This window comes from Raphanus sativus, chromosome 3, assembly GCF_000801105.2.
Source record: "Raphanus sativus cultivar WK10039 chromosome 3, ASM80110v3, whole genome shotgun sequence".
NCBI lineage: Eukaryota > Viridiplantae > Streptophyta > Magnoliopsida > Brassicales > Brassicaceae > Raphanus > Raphanus sativus.
Genome location: NC_079513.1, coordinates 5,731,212 through 5,755,647, shown reverse-complemented (window position 1 = coordinate 5,755,647; position 24,436 = coordinate 5,731,212). Strand labels below are relative to the sequence as shown.

The 24,436-nt window shown below is 27.6% G+C and overlaps 1 long non-coding RNA gene and 1 pseudogene across 1 annotated transcript; both read left to right on the top strand.

The window, feature by feature from the left end:
- The first annotated feature begins 6,249 nt into the window (after positions 1 to 6,249).
- LOC108831140 (F-box/kelch-repeat protein At4g38940-like) lies at positions 6,250 to 7,905 on the top strand (annotated as a pseudogene).
- Positions 7,906 to 10,117: 2,212 nt separating this feature from the next.
- Positions 10,118 to 10,864, top strand: LOC108831138 (uncharacterized). Its single transcript, XR_001946304.2, has 2 exons — positions 10,118 to 10,226; positions 10,326 to 10,864. It is a non-coding gene; the product is annotated as an uncharacterized LOC108831138 (long non-coding RNA).
- The last annotated feature ends 13,572 nt before the right edge of the window (positions 10,865 to 24,436 follow it).

Genomic DNA, 24,436 nt, shown 5'->3' with positions numbered 1-24,436 from the left:
ATAAAATAATATAATATTAAAATTAAATTTATTCAAGTATTTAATTCAGACATTGAAAATTAAATTTAACCTTCTTAAAATAAATTTTTAATCAAACTGAATTACATATCGGTTACCTATCAGTTCAATTTGTAATTTCGGGTTTTAGCGGTTTTTGTGAGTTTTATCAAAATTTTAAGTAATTAATATTTCTTGAAAATCCAAACCGGATTAAATTCATATTATATACCGGTTTAAAATTTACTGATTTAAATAAAAAATATTTTAAATAGATAAATCTCTTACATATTGCAAACATATGTAACATTATTAATGAAATTATGCATTAAATTTATGCACTTTCAAAACGCGTATCAGAATCTAGATATATCAAGGCATATAATATAACTATTCTGGATATTAAAATAGGATCATTCTAAAAGTCTATGAATTTTTTTTCTAATTTTAAATATTTTACACAAATATTAAGTTTATAGTTAATAAGTACATGATGTTAAAATAGGGTTTACCTGAGTTTTAGGTAAACTTTTATAGAAATAAATATTTATATACACTTATTTAGTTTAACAGTTTTTAAATAGGTTATTCGATTAAAAATATTTATTGAATGTGATTTTACTTAAATTTCGGGCCTATATACTCGAACCGTTCATTTTTCGGTGTGGATTGGATTTCATATTGGTTTTTTAGATATAACACTATAAGAACGGTTCAAGTATATAGGCCAAATCTAATAGAGTTTAAAACTTTAATTTTCGGATCGAATCCGAGTCGAGTTTTCTGGGTACAAATATTCTTGACGAATTATGTTAGGTAACTATTAAAAAAAATATAATATATTGCAAACTTTAAGAATAATGTTTAAAAATAATTTCTTAAATGCATATAGCGTATAATTATGCAACTTGACATATTTAATATAGTTACCAAAATTATATTAAATGAATATTAAAAATATGAATAAAACACGCAAAGATAAAAATTAAATTTCTCAGAAAAAATAAAACAAAAAATATACCCGCCCTTTTAAAGGGCGGGTTAAAATCTAGTTGTTTCTTTAAAATCGATGTACACCAATCTTACTTAAATGATATGTATTGTAATATGAAATGAAAAAATGTGATTGCGCGTGTTTTCACAAAAATTTATTCATGAAATGTGAAATCTCCTTATCGTTTTAAAGTTTCTAGGAAATATATCTTGTATTGTCATAAATCTCCTTATCGCATAGAATTAGTTCAAAATCATTCCTCTTTGGTAGTATTTATTTATGATCACAGATGATACCTTGCGACATGTTTTTTGGTGAAACTCTTGCTTGTGAAGAGTTTGTCAAAAAAAAAAACTCTTGCTTGTGAATAGTTTTTTTGCATTTTAACGGGTTTAGGTTCCGGAACATTTTTTTTAGTTAGGGAATTTTTTGGATAGTGAGTCAAGAGATGAACAGATTTTTAGAGGAGTTGAGAGATAAGAGTTTGTGAAGCAATATATGTAGAGATTAAAAAAAACATTTTAATCCCAAGTTGACGATGAAGAGGGTTAACGTCTGTATGGAAAAATATTCTATGGGTCTTCTAAGATCCTGTAATAAAATTAGAGATCAAAAATATTTATCTTTCTTTTCTGGGAGTTAGATTTTAAAATCTGCTTTCAATCAAGTGAAACAGAGAATCAACTCCCTTAAATATCTAAACAAATTATCTACGTACTCTATATTATATTTAAGGAAATTATTAAATAAATTAGGAAAAGACAATAAATGATTAAGTTAGGCTTAGTTATTTTTGCAATGGCATTGAAGTGTAAATAAATTGTAATGTTAAGGGTTAATTTATAAGTGTACTTCAATTTTAATATATCAGATTTATAAATACACATGGTAACTACCTTTTGATAATAAAGTTAATTTGTTCCATCTTGTCCATGTAAAATATTTAGTACCACCATTTTCATGTGTCTGCTGCTTTATCCGAAAGACAGTGGTCTTATAATATATTATAAAAAAATTATAATATATACTTCTAAAATATAAGAATCCCAAGAATATTAACTTCACGATTTTAAATATAATTTATCATGTTTGTAATTTGTTAATTTTTTTATTAGTAACTGACTTTATTTTCTTTGCGGATTACTTGCGCAACTTGGTATCATAGTTATTGCTTTGTTTAAATAATTAACCTTTAGTTAATTCGGTCTAATAACTTACCTTATATTGAATACGAATTACTTGGGCAAGTTTGATATCATATTTAATGCAGACCAATTTATGACAACATAGTTTTAATATCTTTTTAAACTGTTTTATTATTTATTATTAAAAATATTTCGAAAATGTCATTTATTATGAATATTTATTGTTTTGTTTGAATAATTTACCTTTAGTTAATTCGGTTTTAATAACTTACCTTATATTGAATACGGATTACTTGGGCAAGTTGATATCATATTTACTGCAGACCAATTTATGAAAATATAATTTTAGTATCTTTCTTTAAATTGTTTCATTATTTATTAACATGTATCTTATAAGCCATATATAATAGATATATTCAATTAGTTAATTTTTTTGAAATAAATTACACTTGTTGCATAATTTGAATGCCAAGAGTATTAACTTCACGATTTTAAATGTAATTTACCATGTTTGTAATTTGTTAATTTTTTTTAGTAATAACTTACCCTTATTTTCTTTGCGGATTATTTGCGCAACTTGGTATCATATTTATTGTTCTGTTTAAATAATTTACCTTATATTGAATACAGATTATTTGGACAAATTGATATCATATTTACTGCAGATCAATTCATGACAATATAATTTAATATCTTTATTTAAAACTGTTTTATTATTTATTAACATGTATATGTAGCCCATATATAATATCTTAATGTTGTAAGATTACTATTATTAGCCAATATATCTCATCTTTAAAATTTTTCAATTAGTTATTTTTTATAATAAATTACACTTGTTGCATAATTTTGAATCTTAAAAAGTAGTTACTTTACGATTTTAAATGTAATTTACCATGTTTGTAATTTGTTTTTTTTTTGTTAATAACTTACCTTATTTTCATTGCGGATTACTTGCACAACTTGATTCATATTTATTGTTTTGTTTAAATAATTTGTTTTTAGTTAATTCGGTTATAATAACTTACCTTATATTTTTATACGGATTACTTGGGCAAGTTGATATCATATTTACTGCAGACCAATTTATGACAATATAATTTTAATATCTTTCTTTTAATTGTTTCATTATTTATTAACATGTTTCTTATAAGCCCATATATAATAGATATCTTAATGTTATAAGATCACTATTATTAGCCCATATAACTCATCTTTTAAATATTTTCAATTAGTTAATTTTTTATAATAAATTACACTGGTTGCATAATTTGAATCCCAAGAGTATTTAGTATTTACTGAGAGGGAGGGAGAGAGAGAGAGAGAGAGAGAGAGAGAGAGAGAGAGAGAGAGAGAGAGAGAGAGAGAGAGAGAGAGAGAGAGAGAGAGAGAGAGAGAGAGAGATTTAGTGTTTTGGGTATACCCAAGAGTTTACAGTTTAGTGTTTAGGATTTATCCAAGGGTTTAGGGTATATCCAAGATTTTAGAGTTTAGTGTTTGGAATTTTACCCAAGGGTTTAAGATTTGTCCAACGGTTTAAGGTATAATGTTTAGTGTTTATGATTTACTCTTTTGTGACGGTTTTAAAATTGTTAAAAAAATTCATGTTTTGGCAGCTAATAATATTTTCATTTATTTTAAAAACTTAACACAAATTATTATTATTTTATTTATTATCTTTAAAAAATGTTGTACATTATTTGGCAAACTATGATTAGTTGGTAATTCACCCAAGAAAAATTCATGATAAAATATTAAACTAGGAAACATTCCTATATAAATCAAAATTGTGGTAGTTAAAAAAATAATAATAATTAAAAAATATTTACATTTTTATATTTTTCAAAAAAAAAGGTTGACGATGAGAGGGAGAGAGAGAGGGAGAGAGAGAGATTAAATACTAAATCTCTCTATCTCTCTCTATCTCTCTCTCTCTTTCTCTCTCTTAGATAGATACAAAATATTCCGTAATATTTAACCCGCGGGTCCCGCGAACTACCTGCAAATTTGGACGGGGCAGATGCAGGTATTTTGAATCTTTCGTTGCGGGTCATGCGGATCGAAATTATGAGTCAAAAAACTAGGTGACCCGCGGGTTGGCGGGACGGACGGGGTGGGTCGATCCACAGACCCAGCTCTACCCGTATAATTTGAATCTGTACAATGTCCGCATAGGGTGCGGGCCGGCCACCTAGTTTTAATTATCCTAAATGCCATCTTGTATGGTTATAAGTTCGCTAATATAGTTTATGTAAGACAAAACCTTGAGAGTGTGTTGCGTTATGTTATCGTACTTGTGCTATGTTCTTTTAAATTTGCTATATTTTATTCTTGAATCGTCTCTATTAAAGGCTTATGATTCGCTGATGTTTGGTTCCCTCCCTTGTTCAACTATATTCATAGGAGTTTGGGATGAAATGAAAACCTTAAACAAACACCACACACACGCACCGTTGCTCGAAACATATACGTTTATATATTGTTTCTGTTGATTGAAAATGTCGTCTATTTTAGAATTTCACATATTAATCAAATTTGACGACACACTTATGGATCTTTTACCAAAGAAAACAAAGGATGTGCTTTGCTTTACATGAACTTGAGAATTTATTGATTACAATTGAAATATAGTATATCATAATAAAACAAGTTTTTGATCATAATTCTTTTATGAACAACTTCTAGATGTAAAACTAGTCAGTCTATAAGCCAAATAATTAACTTATTGTTGGTTCTATTAAAAAATAAACATTATTATAATATCATATTTTACAGAGATTATAATTCTTATATAAATTATAACAAGATTTAAAAGAAAATTAAAAAAGAATTAGAGTACAAAATATAATATTACATAATTTACAAAAAATATAGTATTACATTACCCCACATAAGAAGTAAGCTTAATTCAACGGCAGATCGTTTGTCTTAGACTCTTAGTTGAGAATTTTTTGTATTATTGTCATAAAATATTAATCATCTTTCAAAATAAGACAATCTCTTTTTAAATAACAAATCTCTTTATTAAAATTTAATACTCGTGTAGTTGTGAAGGCCAACTACCTAGTATATCCAAATCTATTGATTGCTAGTTATATTAAAAAAAGAAGTAAGTTGTACAAAAATAATCTCTAAGAAATTATAGCGAACATCTGTTGTTGATTTTCAGTTTTCCAATTTCAACGTGTTCTTTTTTTTTGTTAAAGGGTTTTCCATTTCAACGTGTTTACGGAACATCTATTGGTTCAGCATGAACACATTACTTAACGATTCCAAGGGATTCCTTAGCCATAAAGGTCAGTTGGATTCTGCTCTTCGTGTATTTTAAGCTAGTAGGAACTTAACATAGTTGTATCAGTAAGGGTTTTGCGTTAGTCATACTGATTGTTTTAGTACCTTAAAATTTTAAATTTAGCTGCGATTTAACTTTTTACACGAGAAAGAACGTGTTGAACATTAGACCAAAAAAAGAACGTGTTGAACAACGAAAATATCTTCTAACACCAATGTAATGTTTCTTTATTTTATGCTTCAAAATCATATAAATTAAACCAAATCGTCCTTAAATATTAATTTTATATTTGTTTTCAAAAACTCCAATTTCATAACAAAATTTTAATTTTTTACATTGCCAATTACACCTATCAGATATATAATCTATTAATAAGAAAAAATCATGAAAATGAAAAAAAATTACCTTTAAATGAAGATTCAAATTTGCCAAATGTAGAATGGTGGGTGACGAGAATTATGGCGAAGGGGGGTGAATGTTAATTGAATTGTTGGTTAATATTTATGTTTAATTTTTTAGTTTAATATAGATAATGGGTGAGATGTCAATTCTATTACAAAGAAAATAATAGGTCAGGAGAAGAAATAAATTGTATAAATAGTAAGATTGTTAAGGAGTACTGAGATTAAAATGTTTGCCATTAAGGCATTTTAGTTACTTCCCATTAGCCGCCAAAAAAGTTACTTGTCCATTGTTTTGCCTTTTTGGGCTATGGACCCCATGATAAAATTTATTTCATTCGTAATAGGCAACAAGTAAACGATACCGGTTTAACTTTTCAACCCTATAAAGAGATGCTCCCACTCTCTGCTTCTTCTCACATGTATCTCTTCGTCTCTTTGGGTCTTGAAAGTGTCGTACGGAAACTTTAAGTTACTTGCTCTCGCCACTTGCACGTTTGTACTCAAAATATTTTAATATCTTAATCTGAAAGTGTCGTACCGAAACTTTAAGTCTCCATCCTCCTTTTCTATTTTGTTCGATTGGTTTCTTTATTATCTTGTTGAAATCTGAGTATAACTTTATGGTGGTTATGGTTGTCCTGCATACATTTCTTGACCAATACTTGTGTCATGCGTGGTCTCGGAATCAGCTTCTTAGCTATTTACTGTTCTGTTTACATCTTCAGTCTTGACTTGGAATTAGCTTTTCCTCGAAATTTATTCTTTCTTCTTCTCTTTGTGATTCTTGCTTGATAATGATATGTCTAAACATAGAGATGTCTGAACTTGAAATATCTTAACTTGGAATGACTGAACTTGGTATTAGCGAGCACTCTTTCATCTTTTAGGCTAACTAATAACATATTTCCATTTTTTTTTGTGTTCAGGTTGATTTCCTGATACTCATTCAACCACAGCTGTTTCACGATGTCTGAAAACATGGAGCAATTCTTGGAGCTGTCAGTGTCGTCTCCTCTGATTCCGGGACTTCCAGATGACGTTACGGTTAACATCGTAGCTCGCGTACCCAGAAGCCAGTACCCGACTCTCTCCCTTGTTTCCAAGAGTTTCAGGGAACTCATTGCCTCGCCTAAGCTCTACAAGGAACGATCCTTCCTAGGCTTCAAAGAACACCGTGTCTATGCTGCCCTCCAACACCCCGACAGGGCTCGGGGTCAATTCAGTTTCTATATTCTCCACCGGAAACTAAACTGCAGTAACCGCTTGGTCCCTGTCAAGTCAATTCGTCTCATGTTTTCCCTTGGTGGAAGCTATGTCCCCGTGGGTTCCGAGGTGTATGTGTTTGACGATATCGGTGCTCTCAGCATTGACTGCACATCTCACACGGTTCAGCGCATCCCCCACATGCCTCAGGAGGTGTTACGTAAAGTGGCTAACGTCGTCGACGGGAAGATTTATGTGATTGGTGAATCCCTTTTTCATGAGGTTAAGGAGGGTGAGTTGTGGAAAGGGTGGAAGAACTCAGTATCGGTGTTTGATATAGAAACGCAGCTGTGGGAACCTATATTGGTAATGGAAAAAATGATTTTCGGCCCTTGGTCTGATTCTGTGGTGATGGATGGTAAGATTTACATGAGAGATTGCATGAATGGTATTTCTTTTGTTTACGAACCAGAGGAAAGGATATGTGAATTGATGGACGAGGTGATGGATTCTAAGGCATGGGAGGGTTCGTGTGTGGTTGACGATGTCTTGTACTATTACGATTGGTCTGTGAAGGTTTTGAGGGCGTATGATCCAAAGCTGAGCTGTTGGACTGTTGTCAACGGTTTGGAGGAGTTTTTGCCTGTGGAGACTGCTCGTTCATGGGGGTCCAAAACGGTGAACTACGGTGACAAGAAGCTGGCTCTCTTCTTTCCTGGGGACCATGACGGAAAGGAGGTCATTTTCTGTGCAGAGATCGCTTTGGAAAGGCGCCAAGGTGGAGAGATTTGGGGTAAGGTGGAGTCGTGTGATGTTGTCATTGAAGATGTGATGTTTCGCTCGTTGAAATGGGTGTCTGTTACCGTTTGATATATCATAATAATATCTCTATTTAGATCCTTTCGTATTTTAATTATCCTAAATGCCATCTCGCATGGTTATAAGTTCGCTAATATCGTTTATGTAAGACAAAACCTTGAGAGCCTGTTGTGTTATGTTATCGATTAAAACTTGTGATATGTTCTGATAAATTTGATATGTTTTTTATTCTTGAATCGTTTACTTTGACATGAAATTTTATCCACAGCCTCATCACCGGTTTAATATGTATTGTTTCTTCGGGTTGGAAATGTCGTCAGTTTGAAGAACTTTACATGTAATCAGTTTTGACGATACATATACGTTTGGTTTGTGCTCAACTTACGATGCCAAACTAAACCTAAGATTCGCTAATGTTTGATTCCCATGTTCAATAAGGATGCAAACCTTTTTAACAGAGACGAATCAAATAAAAGGAAAAATAGGAGTTTGGGAAAAAACGAAAACCTTAAAGAAACACGCACACACCATTTCTCGAAATGTATATGTTTTCTTTTTCTTTAATGTCTTTTTGTTCATTTTCTTCCCTGTAAGGGGTACATATATATGTTCAGATTGTATCTTTTCTTTTGGCAAAAAACTTGTATTAATACATCGCCTAACAAGAAGATAAATATAACAAGTCTGGAAACCAAAACACAATGAGACCCTTTGGCTAGAGAATGTGCTGCCTTATTTCGCTTCTCGTACGTATGTTGGAAAGTTATCCGCATAAACTTCAATCAGGCAGGCCGGCTCATGGTTTATATGGGTTTTTGGGCAAAAATTCATTTTTTTAGATCCTTCAATTATTAAAAAATTTATTTTAGCATGAATTTAAAAAAATTATAGTGCATAAAATGTTATAAACATTAAATAAGAAAATATTTTAAATATTTTTTTAAAAAATATATGAATATTTATTTTTGTTTTTAGAAGAATTTATTTTTTCTTTAAAAAAAATAAAAAAAAAATTTTTTTTTTTTAAAAATAGACTCCTAATATCATGGACCCTGGAGGGGTCATACTGCTCGTCTCCTAGCTGAGCCGGCACTAACTTCAATCCCGACCACCGAATGCATCTTTTGATTTGAAATGTCGTCTATTCTACAACTTTTATGTTGGATAAGCTTGGAGAGCGAGCAAAATAATTCTATTTAGTTATAGAATAGAAAATTATCTATTTGTGTTTTCACTACAAAAAAAGAGGTATTGATAGCATATTATGATAGCAGTGTTTTCAGAAGTGCTATGAAAGATCAATTTTTTATTTTGATTCATATTGATAGCAGTTAATAAATGCTATTGCGAAAAATTAGTGAGCGGGAAAAGAAAAACACTAGTACCGCCACTACTTAGGTAAAAATTAGACAAGCGCCAAAACAGAATTTTTTTTTCTTTTTCAATAACACATTATAATAGATTTGTTTTGAGAACTGTTATGAAAAATCAAATTCTTATATTTGAAACCCTAAACCCTAAACATGTTTTGAAACCCTAAACTCTAAACATAAATCTTAAAAACTTTAATCTTTTCATACTATAACCTAAAATCATAAGCTTAAACTCAAAATTATGCATTCTAGTCTTAATCTATAACTTCTAAAACACAAACCTTAAATATTTAGTCACACTCTATACCCTAAACATAAATTTACACAATACACTCTATACACAAACCTTATACTCCAAATTATAAATAAAACACTCATAATGTATTCAACATCCCTATTGTTCATACTTTAGTCCCTAATCTTAAATTTAAACTCAAATTTTTGTTATTTTCAAAATTTGATTTCAAAATCATAAAGCAAACCCTTGAGATTACACTTCAAACCCTAAAACTCTAAATCCAAACTTCAAATCTAAAATTCTCTACTTAAATCTAATTTTCTTTAAATAGCTTTACCCTCAAATTTATAAACTATAAAATATAAATTTTGAATTAAACACAACTTAAAAAATTACAAACAAAAAATCATCAAATAATGAAAGACAAGACAAAAGAAAAAAAGAAAGAAAGAAATATAAAGTTATCATTTTGCCAATTAGATCTATATAAACCACAAAATAAAACATAACTATTAAATATACTAAACATATAAACTACATTAAAATTCTAAATTAAATCTATATGAAAATTAATTTAAAAGAAAAACAAAACTCTGACCAATCAGAAACAAATACAAGGATAGCCTTATGAGCTGTTGGATTAACCTAAATCCAAGGGTGCAGATTTATTCTTTTTATTTTCATTTTTTTCTTCTCTCTCTCTGTGCCGACACCCACAGATGACAGATCTTCTTCTTCATTCTTTTCTCTCTTTTTCGTTTGTATGTATCTCTTCATGTTCTTATTTCTCTTCACTCTCGTTTCTCTCATCTCTTTCCAGATTGAAAGTTAATTTTTTTTTCTCATTTTCTATTTTTCAGATCTGGTTAACAGAGAACATATGAGATGATAATGGAGATGACGAAGACTCGCTGGTGAGGAAGACTCGTCGGTGACGAACGCCAGAGGCTCACCGGAGATGAAGCGCATCAGATAAGTCTCTCGCTCTCTCTCTCTCTCTCTCTCTCTCTGTTTTGATTTTGATTTTGATTTTGAGTATGATTTTGTTTTTGTTTTTTCTGGTAGAAAAATGTAGATGAGGCCGAATAAGATGATGTACGGTGGTGGTGCTTAGGGAATAATGGTGTGCTCGAGAAGGAGTTTAAGGAGCTCGACGGTGAATAAGAAGTGTGACAGTGGAGGACACAGAAGAAGCTTTCCGGAGATGGTGGTGACCATGACGGGATGAGGAAAGAGCGGCGGCTTAGGGTTAGGAGTTAGGATAGGTTTTTGGTTTTGGTTTAGTTATTTTGGTTTTACCTAATCTTATTTAGTCTGGTTTAGTTTTGTAAACCAGATTCTATTTGTAAACCAATTCTCAATTATAAATAAAAATTATTATATTTTATATTATAAACAATTTTAATTTATTATAATAAAATTATTATATATAATGTTAACCAATAATAGCAAACAAGAAATACTGCTATTATATTTCTTATATACAATAGCGCGTGCAAAACTGCTATCATACCTCGTATCTATCTAATCTATTAAAACCGAAGTACATTTAGTACTTAACCCTCAATTTTCCTAAATAATTACCAACCAATGCCACTGATATTTTTGTCATTTAGCACCATTATTACATAACCAACCTAATTCGATTGATTGATCTACCCAAAATAATTCTTGAATATAACCATAAATAATTCTCGGTTTAATGTACCACTATAGTCATATATTCCAATTTCTCCCTAATGTGATAGAATAATCCTCATTTAATGCAAAGTCGTGTGCATAAAATTAGTTATCGATGTTAAAAAATATTAAATCATCTCTATCAAAAAAATTGTTTTCATGTAATATACTAAATCCAAACCAACCCATAGAATATGTGTTTAAATATAGTACATCTAATTATGAAATTGTATCCAGTTTTGTGTATATAATAGCATATACAGTTTTCAGTATCTAAATTTTTTATATATCATGTCTCAACATTCGCATTTTAGAATATTAATACTCCCACTGTTTTTAAAAGATGGATGTTCTGGAAAAAAATATTTGTATCAAAAAGATGTATTTTTTATGTTTTCTATATAAAAATTGCAATTTTCAATAAAATTAATTGAATTTATTGAAAGACTATTGGTTAAAATGCATTGAAATTTGATATTTTCTAAAAACAATGCATGATTAATGTGTTTTCTTAATATGTGTGAAAACTCCAAAACATACATCTTTAAAAAACAGAGGGAGTATGTAATTTATAAATAAAAAGCAAATGAAACCGGATCCCATACATTGGTTTGTATATACTGACAATATTCTATAACCAGCTGTCTATAATTGAGCCTGATTTTTAGGCAATCACCGTATCAAAAACGATATAAATCTTTCGAATACAATAAATATTCTTAAATGAGCAATTAGGATATTTATTTCCTATATACTAGGCTCGAGATAAAAAATAATAAAATATATCAAATTTTTTGAATGAATTCAATTTTCTTGAATAACAGTATTGGAGATACCGATTTAGTTGGAACTAAATCGATTATAGTATTATAAATATTTTGAATATCCTCTTTTTCTAAACTATTTAATTATAAAAAGAATATCTATATTATTAAAACTAAAATACAAATCGAGTTTGTTTGAAAACATGAATATCAACTTTTTTAAAAAAATTATTTGAAAACATGGATATCAGTTTTAAAAAAAAATTTGTTTGGAAACATATATTTATATTATTAAAAAAGAAGTACAAATATAAAATATCTTTAAGTTTTCCAACTTATTTACAGTGACATGCCACTGAAGTAATTAAATAAACATATTTTAAAGAATCATTTTTTTTATTAAACTATTTCATAGATCAAATTTAACTTAATTTTCGTATTTAATATATTTCCTTAAACAAATTAGCTAATTTTATGGATATTCAAATTTAAAATCAATTTTAATTATATTAAACTCGGATAATGTTACCATTAATTATTTTGAACAAAAATCAAGTTTAAATTCAATATTAGACATAATTATGAATATTCCTAAAATATATGTTTAACTTACCATTAATTATTTTAAAAAATAAAATTTATATATGCTAAGATTTGAATATCTTTAAACAACTTATAGAACAATATGAAATATTTGTAAGTGAATATTAATTTTAATATAATATAATCCCACCTAAGATTATATTTCAAAATTTTCAAACATATACGTTTAATCATTTCAGTTACTATTAATTATTTTCGACAAGAAAATTTAAATATCTTCGTGAAACAATGTTTAATGCTTATAACCAGATATTTGTTTCCTAACGTATTTAAATCTCACCGTATTGTCTATATCTGATCAAAATATTTAAATTCTTATTACATTTGAAAAATAATTTCATGTTAAAAGAAATATTATTCAAACATATCAATAGATCAATGTTTCGTCAAAAATTTAGTAACGGATACGAGTCACTACTTTCAACAGCACGTAAACTATTTAATTGTTGTATTTATAAAATATTTAAAATATAATAAATATTTAAAATATAAACCAATAAACATTTAAATAATATTCATTTATATAAAAATGAAAATAACAACCCGTGCGGGCGCACGGGTCAAGCTCTAGTACCTATTATAGCTGGGGCAGACATAGCAGTTCATAATACGCCATCAAAGGCATATAATAGCAGTTTTCTCGTGCTAACAAAAGAGATTTTTTTTGTAGTGTTTACCTAATGAGTTTAAGCAGTTTCTATGATATAAAGATATGCTAAGTTGTAGCATAACTTATGAGTTGAGAGAGAGTTTTAGTTTTGAGTTATTTTCTAAAAACATTGAAAGTGATAATAAGATTTTGAGTTTGATAAGTTTTTGAGTTCTTAATCGTTGAGTTACGATTATAGTTTGATTCAATAATTGGTACCAGAGCTTCCATTGAATCAAACTAAAGTAGTATTTGCAACCAGTAACACGAAGAGCAGTGTCTCTTCATCTATTCAATGTCCATTGCTCACCGACACTAACTACACCGTGTGGACGATGTTCATGAAGGTAGCATTATAGGTTCACGAGGTGTGGGAAACAATTGATCCAGGAGAAGACAGAGGAAAGAAGAATAATATGGCGAAGGCTCTACCCTTACAATCTATACCAGAATCTATGTTGCTTCAACTTGGAAATCAATCTCGACACCAAAAAGGCAGTATGGGATGCGATAAAGACTCGACATATGGGAACTGACCGAATGAAGGAAAGCACGTCTACAAACCCTAACAGAAAAATTTAATCGTTTGAAGATAAATGGAACAGACTTAATCGTCTATTTTAGAACTTTTGTGTTGGATAAGGTTGGATTGTAAGCAACCTAATTCTATTAAGTTATAGAATACGAAATTATCTATTTGTGTTTACGTAATGAGTTTAAAAAGTTTATGTGGTATATAAGGAAATGCTAAGTTGTAGCATAACTTATGAGTTGAGAAAGAGCTTTAGTTTTGAGTTATTTTCTAAAGTACTGAGAGAGTTATAATATAAAAGTTTGAGTTTAAAAAGTTTTGAGTTCTTAATCGTTGAGTTACGATTATAGTTTCAGTACTTTACATATATAAAATCAAATATGACGAGACACTTATGGATCTCTTATCAAGGATGTGCTTTGATGTACATGGACTTGAGAATGATCTAAAAGCGGATTATCTGAATCCATTTGCTATATATCATAATAAAATAATTTTAGTGGAAATCTTACATGAACAACTTCTAGATTAAAATTAGTCTCTGTATTAAGTCAAAGAATTAACTATCTTGGTTCTATTGAAATACAAGCATTATTGCAATATCATATTTATAAGATTATATTTAAATTTATAGAAATTAATTATTAAATTTTTTAAAGAAATTATTGAAAAAATTTGAATACAAAAGAAATAAACATAATAATTTTATTAAGGGTAACAAAAATACATATATATATATATATATAAAAATATATAATTAAAATAAATTTTATGTAAATAATATTAGATTTCTATGTTATATTAGATAATTGATTATAAATTAATATGATAAAATTCCAAAAATATTTTTTTTTTAAATAAGATAATTCTTGTATTTATTGTATTGTTATCTGAAAATAATATTTTCTACTATAAAAGTTAAAACTAAGATATAAAGCAACTTATCTCTATAATATTATTTGAGAAGTCAGTTTCCTATGTGTCACGTCCACGTTAATTCTCAGAATGGTTGATTACAGTGATATCCTTAATGAATTAAAAATATTACATGTATATAATGTTATTAAATTTATTATTTAGTTTCCTTTTTAAAATTTTCCAAATAACATATATAGTAAAAAAATTATAAAGTCAAAAAAACGAAAATATATGTATATATAATATGATTTCATTAAAAAAGGAAAGTTCGCAAAATAAAAATATTCCATTTAAAATATTTTAAATAGCATAATAGTATGATTTGCTTTAAATTTTTTTGTTTGTTGAATTTAATATAACCATAATCAAAATACCAAAGCAAATCGAAATTCTCAGTTTTTTAAATTATTTAAAATAATTTTCTTTTTATAATTTAATAAATCTAAAGCATAAAATTATTCAGAATTTATAAAGTATTTTAATTATTGTAATTAGTGATATGGGTTCATAAGCTTCCAAAAATGTATTAGTGATATATATAATATATATTTTTTTTTTAAGAAATCAACATGTAATTTGATAAACATTATGTAAATACATGCGTATTTAACCGATAAATAAAATTAATTTTATTTTACTTAATTATAATAAAAACAATTATACTTCAGTTTGGATTTGAAAGAACATATCTAACTCAATGTACTCACAATATGAGTGACTCAACTCATCCAACTTATATCTAATATCATAGATTTAACTATAATACGAATATATAATTTTATAATAATAATTTAATTTATAAATGTAAAATTATAGGATGACTCAAAACATATTAACCAACTGTTAAAATTTAGTTTTTTTTGTAAATTTTATATATATGCATGAGACTATCATCGTTATATTAACTTATGTAATTTGGAACTAGATACTTTAGTTTATTTTTATGTCATTTTAAGAACAATATATCTTAAGTCATAAATAATCTTCCTCAAATATATTTACACATCTAAGATAACAACCAATACAAATGAAAATAAGAAAATTAATCATAATTTTAGTATATTTAAAATAAAAAGTATTATAGTTGAATTCAGGTAAATATATGCACTCTAATATACCCAAATGATAACTAAATCAAATATAAAATAAAAAATCGAGTAGATATAACATAATTAAAATCATGACTAATTAAAGTAACATAATATTATGAATATAAATTATACATACAAATTATAAATTAATTTAAAGTTAAAAGTAAATATTTATATCCGTGCATGTGCACAGAAAAATCACCTAGTAACTAAATATTAATCATGCAAGAACATTTGTATTATTATGTTTTCTAAATTATTTATAATATGTAAGTGCATTAAAATCTTGACACAAAAACATATACTATTATTTACGTAATATTATCGACATTTTGTCTTTTTATTTGTTTTAGAAATATTCTACCAAACATACGAAAGTTATACATACGCTCTTTATCATTTATTTACTTTAACTTTTGATAATTTACGGCATGAATATGAATATTTGATTGGTTTAGATATTTATTTTTTTTATTTAAGAATTGTGATTTGGCTTAAAGAATTCATAGACGATCAATAATATATTTTTGTTACTCTTAATGAATTTTTATAAATATTTAATATATAATTAAAATGAATTCCATGTTAATAATATTAGATTTATATATTATATTAGATAATTAATTGTAAATTAATATAATAAAATTTCAAAAATAAAAACATATCTTTTAAAATAAGATAATTGTTCTATGTGTATTGCTATCTAGTAATAATAAAAATTTCTATTATAAAAGTCAAAACTAAATTTATAATTAAAGCAAAAAAGTATATAGATACTTTCTAAATTATTTATAATATTTAAGTGCTTTTAAAATTTTAACACAATAAACATATATATTGTGATAAAAATTTATCATATATAGGAATAATTTGGTAATTAATTTAATAAGAACATATATAAAAAATATTATGCTAGTTTTTGAGTTAATAAGATATAAAATAATAAATATTTTTTAGGTCTACATTTTATAAGTTAATAAATATTCTTAAGAAAAATATATCTGTATATACAGACAAAACACTTAGTTTTAAGACATATATAGATACTTTTGTTAAATAAAGAATAATTTAAACTGACTTATGTTTGATGATAAAAAATTGAAAACCAAATTGTTACGAAAGTTTAGATGTTTTATAATGATAAAAATATAGATATAATATTATAGTTAATGAATCAGAGATAATACATATTTTATATAAATAATAATATATTATCTATTCAAAATATAATACATATTTTATGTATTAAAAATATTTAGAAAACACTTTGACTTTTCTTATTTTTATTTTCATTAGTATACAAAATATCAAAAAATGATCTAGACTATTTAACAACAATATTTGTAACAAGTTAGTATGACATCTAACAACAACAAAAACCTAGATTTGAAATTCATAAGTATTTAAATGTGAATAGTAAAATTAAACTTTAAATAAATAAAAAACAAAAAGTTAAATATTAAACTGAAATAATAGATTGTTGAAAATAAACTAATACCGACCAAATCACATCAACTAATTTTGGCTTTTTATATCATTGTTCACTTCATTTTTTCAAATAGCATAAATTTTCACTATAATCTTAAAAAACACAGATAAATCACAAATTAAATAGTGTAAATGAGATTTACAAAAAATAATCAAAAAGAAAGAGATACATAGTTGACATCCGGAAACATAAAAATATATTAGTAAAATCTGAAAACCACACTTTTTAATTTGAATAAAAATGTAGTAGTGTATTAAAAATCTAAAAAATACAAAAGTTACTTACTGGTTTAACCAGTGGTTCAACCGGTTGTTGGGTTCCGGGGTATAGTGGTCTTTTTGCAGATTGTACTGGGTTTGTAAATAATTTTTTTTTTCTAAAACCCAAACCAAATTATATTCAGGTTATCGGATTTACAGATTCAACCGTAGGTCTGGATCAAATTTCAAAACACTGTCTATAACCTCTTAAGAGCCACTCTGAGCTTTGAAATGTAGGCCCAATTTCTTTTGCTGGCTGGATGGAAAATATCAATGAGGAAGATTAGTTTATGGTGGTATCTTAGTTCTCGGTGATTCCCTTCGAACATTCAAATAAAGTTGTGCCTTCGTCTTACAAAAATTGTAAGCCTGAGACTTTACTTTGAAGAAAATAGGAGTGTTTAATCAAATAAAATTGAACCAAACTAAAATAAAAAAATAGTTGGATTTGGCACTATCGAATATATCAAATATATGTTATTTTTAAGAAACCGCAGTATATGGATATTGTCTTATATATAAACTGAGTAAACAGATCAATTAAAATATAATAGTATAATTATATGCAATTACATAATAAATAATATGTACATAGTTTATTTTATTAATATGATATTTCATACTTTATTTGTGATTCTTGCTTGAGAGGATATAATAGGAGATGTCTGAATCTGGAATGTATGAAGTTGGAATAATGGAATGTCTGAGCTTGAAATGTTTGAACTTGAAATGTCTGAACTTGAAATGATGTCTGAACTTGAAATGTTTGATCTTGGAATGTCTGAACCAATAACATATTTCCTTTTTTTGGTTCAGCTTGATTTCCTGATTCACTCAACCACAGCTGTTTCAGATGTCTGAATTAATGGAGCAATTCTTGGAGCTGTCAGTGTCGTCTCCTCTGATTCCCCTCTGATTCCGTCACTTCCAGACGACATTACCCTTGACATCGTAGCTCGTTTACCCATAAGCCATTACCCGAGTCTCTCCCTTGTTTCCAAGAGTTTCAGGAAACTCACTGCCTCGTCTAAGCTCTACAAGAGGCGATCTCAGCTAGGAATCACTGTAAAGTAAAATAGAATATGATATATTATTGCATTGTATTTAATATGAGAATACAAAATGCATATATATATATCGCTAACATTAACATAACGTTAACAATAGATAATGTTAACTTTTCCAAACACTTAATGTAAATATGCTAAGAATATATATTGAGACTAACTTGCTCTTCAAATCTTTCTTTTTAATCTTGAGGGTTTTCATGTGTTTCACGGACTTCACAATCTTGGTCCGTAAGATACACATCTTCCGGCCCAACATATCTCTAATACTCTCCCGCACGACAAACGTGGGATGCAACACGCAAATCTGCAATCACAAAGTAGACCACGTATGTCGTGGACACTATATGTGGTGGACACTATATCAAGGAAAACAAATCAGTAGATTCATTCGGGAATAGACTTCTACTTAGACAATAAGGGATGCAAATTTCAACTCTTCTTTGGTCTTGACAATAGGAATACATCCCGTGGGCGCAACTGCAGCTCCAAAAAACAATCGTCCTATCTCGGACAGTCCATGACTCGGACTAAACAACTAGACCTAACAACATGAACATAACTAAAAAACTTCCTCGTAATGGTTAAACTATAACCAATAAATTCTCCAAACTATGGAAAATTAAAACACAATCTTTGAAATATTCTGAACCATATAATAAATCTCATGAAAAACCTCATGAAAAACCTCACACCCTTAGCATTACTAAAAACCTCGTATTCTCTTGCACTCACCCGACCAAAAAAACAAGAAAATAACCAGACAAATAGAAAAACCAAAAACCACTAATTAAAATAGAAAACTAAAATCAATTGACTTTATGGAACGTGATCATGTGCGCATTGTCTTCATCATCGGTATCATCATCATCTTCAACATCGCCAAGACCAACGATGATGAGCATTATCAAATTTTAAAATTTGCAGAAGCTTTAATTTTTATCCCTAAAAATCGACTATTCTGATACCATGTAAAGTAAAATAGAATATGATATATTATTGTGTTGTATTTAATATGAGAATACAAAATGCATATATATATATATATATATATATAGATATATATATCGCTAACAATCATACTTATTAACAATTAGAAGAAACCTGGAACGATTCTCCTTCTTTGTGTCGAGCTGGACTTTTTAAAAGAAACAAGACATGATACAACAGTCCAAGGGGATAATCCATAACAACAGCAAGATGTTAAGACTTGCCTCTTTCCACTGGAAATTGTTGAGAGCAATATCATGTCCGTAGCTATTGTTATTAGGGTGAATTAGGAGATTAGACAATTTTTAAGTTTGAATTAGAAAATTGGGCAAGCCCAAGTTTTAATTAGGTTGTTGGGCAAACTAGTAGAGAGAGAATAAATTTATGACATTTTTTTAACTTTTTTGCCTATTAAACTTGGCAAGTTGGAGAAATAATTTCGTGGGATCCAAAATCTACTTTGCCTATAAAAAATAATTTTTTTTCCACTAACTTTTAACAACTAACTTTTGTGGACCCCATAAACATTTTTTATTCATTAAACTTGTGGATCATATTTAATATTTAAAGATCATATATGAGCAACTACTTTTAATATAATACAGGCTTTTTCATATATAAAGTCAACATAAAATCTATACGAATTAATATAAAATCGATGTAAACTCTAAAATTTATGAAAGTTACCCAATAAATTATGCATTTTGACTCATAAAAGAAACTTTCATATTTATGAAATCTACCCAAATAAATGATAATTCATAAAATTATGTAAATTTATGGATAATTATCATAAATCTGAGTAAATTTAATCATAGATCCTTCATTTTTTGCCAAAATGGCAGGAAAACAAATTTGTCTACATTTAATTTTAATATATTTGGGTAAATTTAATGAATTTGGAAACCTACGTGAATCTTACATGTTTTTGGTCAAAATTGATCTCACACTTTTTGTTTTTGCCAAAAATAGAAACACTCACGAAATGCTACATTTTTTTTCCCAAAAATAAAATGACAAATTGGGATCTGGCAGCAAAGTGCATTCGTTATAATTTTTATGTTTATAAAATGACAAAAATTGTTAATGAAATGACAAATTTGTTAATAAAATGACAAACCCTACACCTTTCACGATGAAGTGATCTTATAGCTTTAATTTTCAAGGATCATATCTACTTGCTAGAACCAATATAATCCCATATTAAGTACAACCTGCATATTTCCAATCATCCCAAGTTCTTGATTAGTCATAGGTAGAGCCGTGCTTATAGTCTATTGAAAAAGATATCCGCTATAGTGCTATTTCACCCCAAAAAATAGACTTATTCTTAGGTTCACCCCTAGAGTGAACATTTAGGTTCACCCAACCAATAGGAATCAAGTATTTCATAATTAATATCTTTTAAAAAAGGAAAGAAAATATTGTCAAGTTATATTATGTTTTTAAAATAAATAAAATAAAAAAAATAAAAATAATAGTCGTTACAAAAAATGATTTTTTGAAAACTATTTTTAATATCGTCAAAAAAACTAAACCCTAAACCCTAAATCCTAAACCCTAAACCCTTGGGTATACCCTAAACCCTTGGATAATTTTAAACTATAAACCCTAAACCGTAAATTGTAAACCCTACACCCTTGGATAAATCATAAACACTTGGATAATCCTAAATTCTAAATCAAAAACACTAAACACTAAAACATTAAATCTTAAAAATACTATTATGGTTTAATGTTTTTAATTTAGGGTTTAGTATATATCCAAGGGTTTAGGATTTAGAGTTTAGGGTTTAGTGTTTTGTTGACGAAATTAAAATCTTTAAAAAATTTTTTTTGCATATATTATTATTTTTATTTTTTAAATATTTTTATTATAAAAATATAATATAACTCGACAATATTTTGTTAATTTTTTTAAAAGATATCAATTGTGAAATGAGTGATTTCTATTGGTTGGTGAACCTTAAGGTTTACTCTAGGGGTGAACCCAAGAATAAGTCCAAAAAATATAGGATAATTTGGTGCCCCCATGTCAAGTATCTAGTGATTTTTATGTCTTAAGAAGTTAAGACTCAACCTGAGTTTGGCCAAATTCTCTCGCATAAACTTCTTATCTTAAATATTTAAAATCATCAACAAAACACTAAACCTAAAATCCTAAATTCTAAACCATGAATCCTAAATCCGGAACCCTTGGGTAAATCCGGAATCAGAATAAATTATACATTTTGACCCATAAAAGAAACTTTCATATTTATGAAATTTACCCAAATAAATGATAAATTATTCATAAAATTATATAAATTTATGGGTAATTTTCATAAATCTGGGTAAATTTAATAAACTTGGAAACCTACATGGATCTTTATTTTTTTTGTCAAAATGGTAGGAAGAACAAATTTGTCTACATTTATCTTAAATATTAAAAATCATCAACAAAACACTAAACCTAAAATCCTAAACTCTAAACCTTGAATCCTAAACCCGGAACCCTTGGATAAATCCAGAACCATTGGGTAAATCCAGAATCCGAAACAATCTGGAACCCTTAGGTAAATCCGGAACCCTATGCCTAACTTTAATACAATTTAATTCACTATAACTCAAGAAATAAGTATACATATACATAAGATGTACGAATATCTAAAGGTGTACGAATATATAAGGTGTACATATACATAAGTATACATAAGGTGTACGAATACCTTAGGTGTACAAATACCTAAGGTGTACGAATACCTAAGGTATACAGAAGGCGTACGAATACATAAGGTGTACGAATATCAACATAACCCATCTAATACTTAAGATGTACAAATACATAAGGTGTACATATACATAAGTATACATAAGGTGTACAAATACATAAAATGTACGAATACCAACATAGCCCATCGAGTACTTAAGGTGTACGAATACATAGGTATACATATATTTAAGGTATACAAATACATCGGTGTACGAATACACAACATCTATGAATACCTTTTGTTTATATCCCTTATGGCATTGGAGAGTTTAAATACATATTAAGTATAAAATTTAAATACATCTACGAATACAACGAGAGCACAGTGCTCTCCAAAATAATTATACGTTAATTATTTAGAACTCACATTTTACTCTATATAAAATTTAAATATTTTGCTACTAACCTATTGGTATTATAATCTAAAATTTTGTCAATCTCATTATAAATGATCTAATTAACTAAAAGGTGGTAAAAACAATCAAATAATTTATAACAACATTTCATTTGTGAAAGCTGATATACCAAAATATTTCATTAAATTCAATAAAATAAATTAATATTAGTTTAATTGTGTTTTCATATATGTGAAACACATTCATTTAGACAACATAATTTTTCATATAAAATTTAAGATTGTTTAGAAATGAAATGTTGAAATAAATAAGTGAAATACATCTTATAATAAAAAAACTAAACAACTAAATATTTTTTATAATAAAAACCTAAACAATTAAAAAAACTAAACAATTAAAGATTAAACAATAAATAATTGACATTAAAGACATCTAAAATGAAATATAATGAAAGATTTCTTTATAAAAAATACATCATATTTTTATTATGAAATATATAATACAGTTACAAAAAAAATCAATAAAATCGAAATAAAATCTAGATAATTTTTCAATAGAAAAAGACATTTTTCTATTAATTATTTAGTTTTTTTCAATAAAATCACAGCCATGAAAACTAGAATTTTAGATGGATATAAGATGTTTTAATAGAAAATAGACATTTTATATTATCTTGTATTATTCAAAGATTTTTAAAAACTAAATTATTAAAAGATAATGAAATATAATTTAAACAATTAAAAGGTAATGAAATATAATGAAAGATTTTTTTTTTAAAACCAAACAATTAAGAGAATGTAACATGTAATACAGTTACAATAAATTTCAATAAAATCGAAATCTAACCTAGATAATTTTTCCCATTAGATTACTTTTAAGAAATCAATTTTTAAATTTTAATAAACATTTTTAGTATTTATACTTTTAATAATTAATAAATGATATATAGTATTTTGTATGATATTAAGCATTCATTTTAATCATTTTTAGTGTATAAATATTGCATTTAGGTGTCATTAGGAGTTGCATATGTATAAATTTCATAAACAGGGGCTTGGAGTGCATAAAGGCGTAATGGTTTCTTATTCTTCAGTTAAAGAAAACGCTTTCTTCTTCTTTAGTTAATTTAATTGTAAAGGTGGTGGTGTAAAAAAGAATGAGAGAGAAAAAGAAGATGAGAGGAAAAGAAGGAGAGAGAGATGATTTCGTAGATGATGGTTGGTGGTGTGGAAAAGAAGGAGAGAGAAAAAAATGAGAGAGGTGGTGTGACAAATTTTATTTTAGATATATTTTAATTAAAATGGCAAAGATGCAAATAATAAATCTGACAAAGGTCCCAGAGGATATTTAGACATAAGTTTACATGGGCAAATGCAAAAAGTTGCCCAATTGGCTTATTTAAACTTGAGGTCGCCCAACTGTCTAATTACAAACTTGCGATTTATCCATTTTGCCAATTTTTTCTTGTTATTACCATATTGTGTATGTCCATATTCGTCTCCCATTAGCATCATTGGTGTTCCTTAGCCATACAGATCAGTTGGGTTCTGCTCTTTGTGTATGTTTTTTTTTGTGAAATCGGCCAAAAAAACACTGAACTTTGCAGGAATTGCCAAAACAAACTTGTACTCGAGCCTCGCCAAAAAAACACTGAACTATCATTGACTTTTTCAGTATATTAAAAAAATTACGATTGACTTTCCAGATTAACACACCGTTAACAGAGAGTTAAGACAGTGTTAACTCACCGTTAATTATTGCCGTTTAACGAAATGACGTCGTTTTCATCAAGATCTTTGTTAAGACAAAATCTCAAAACGA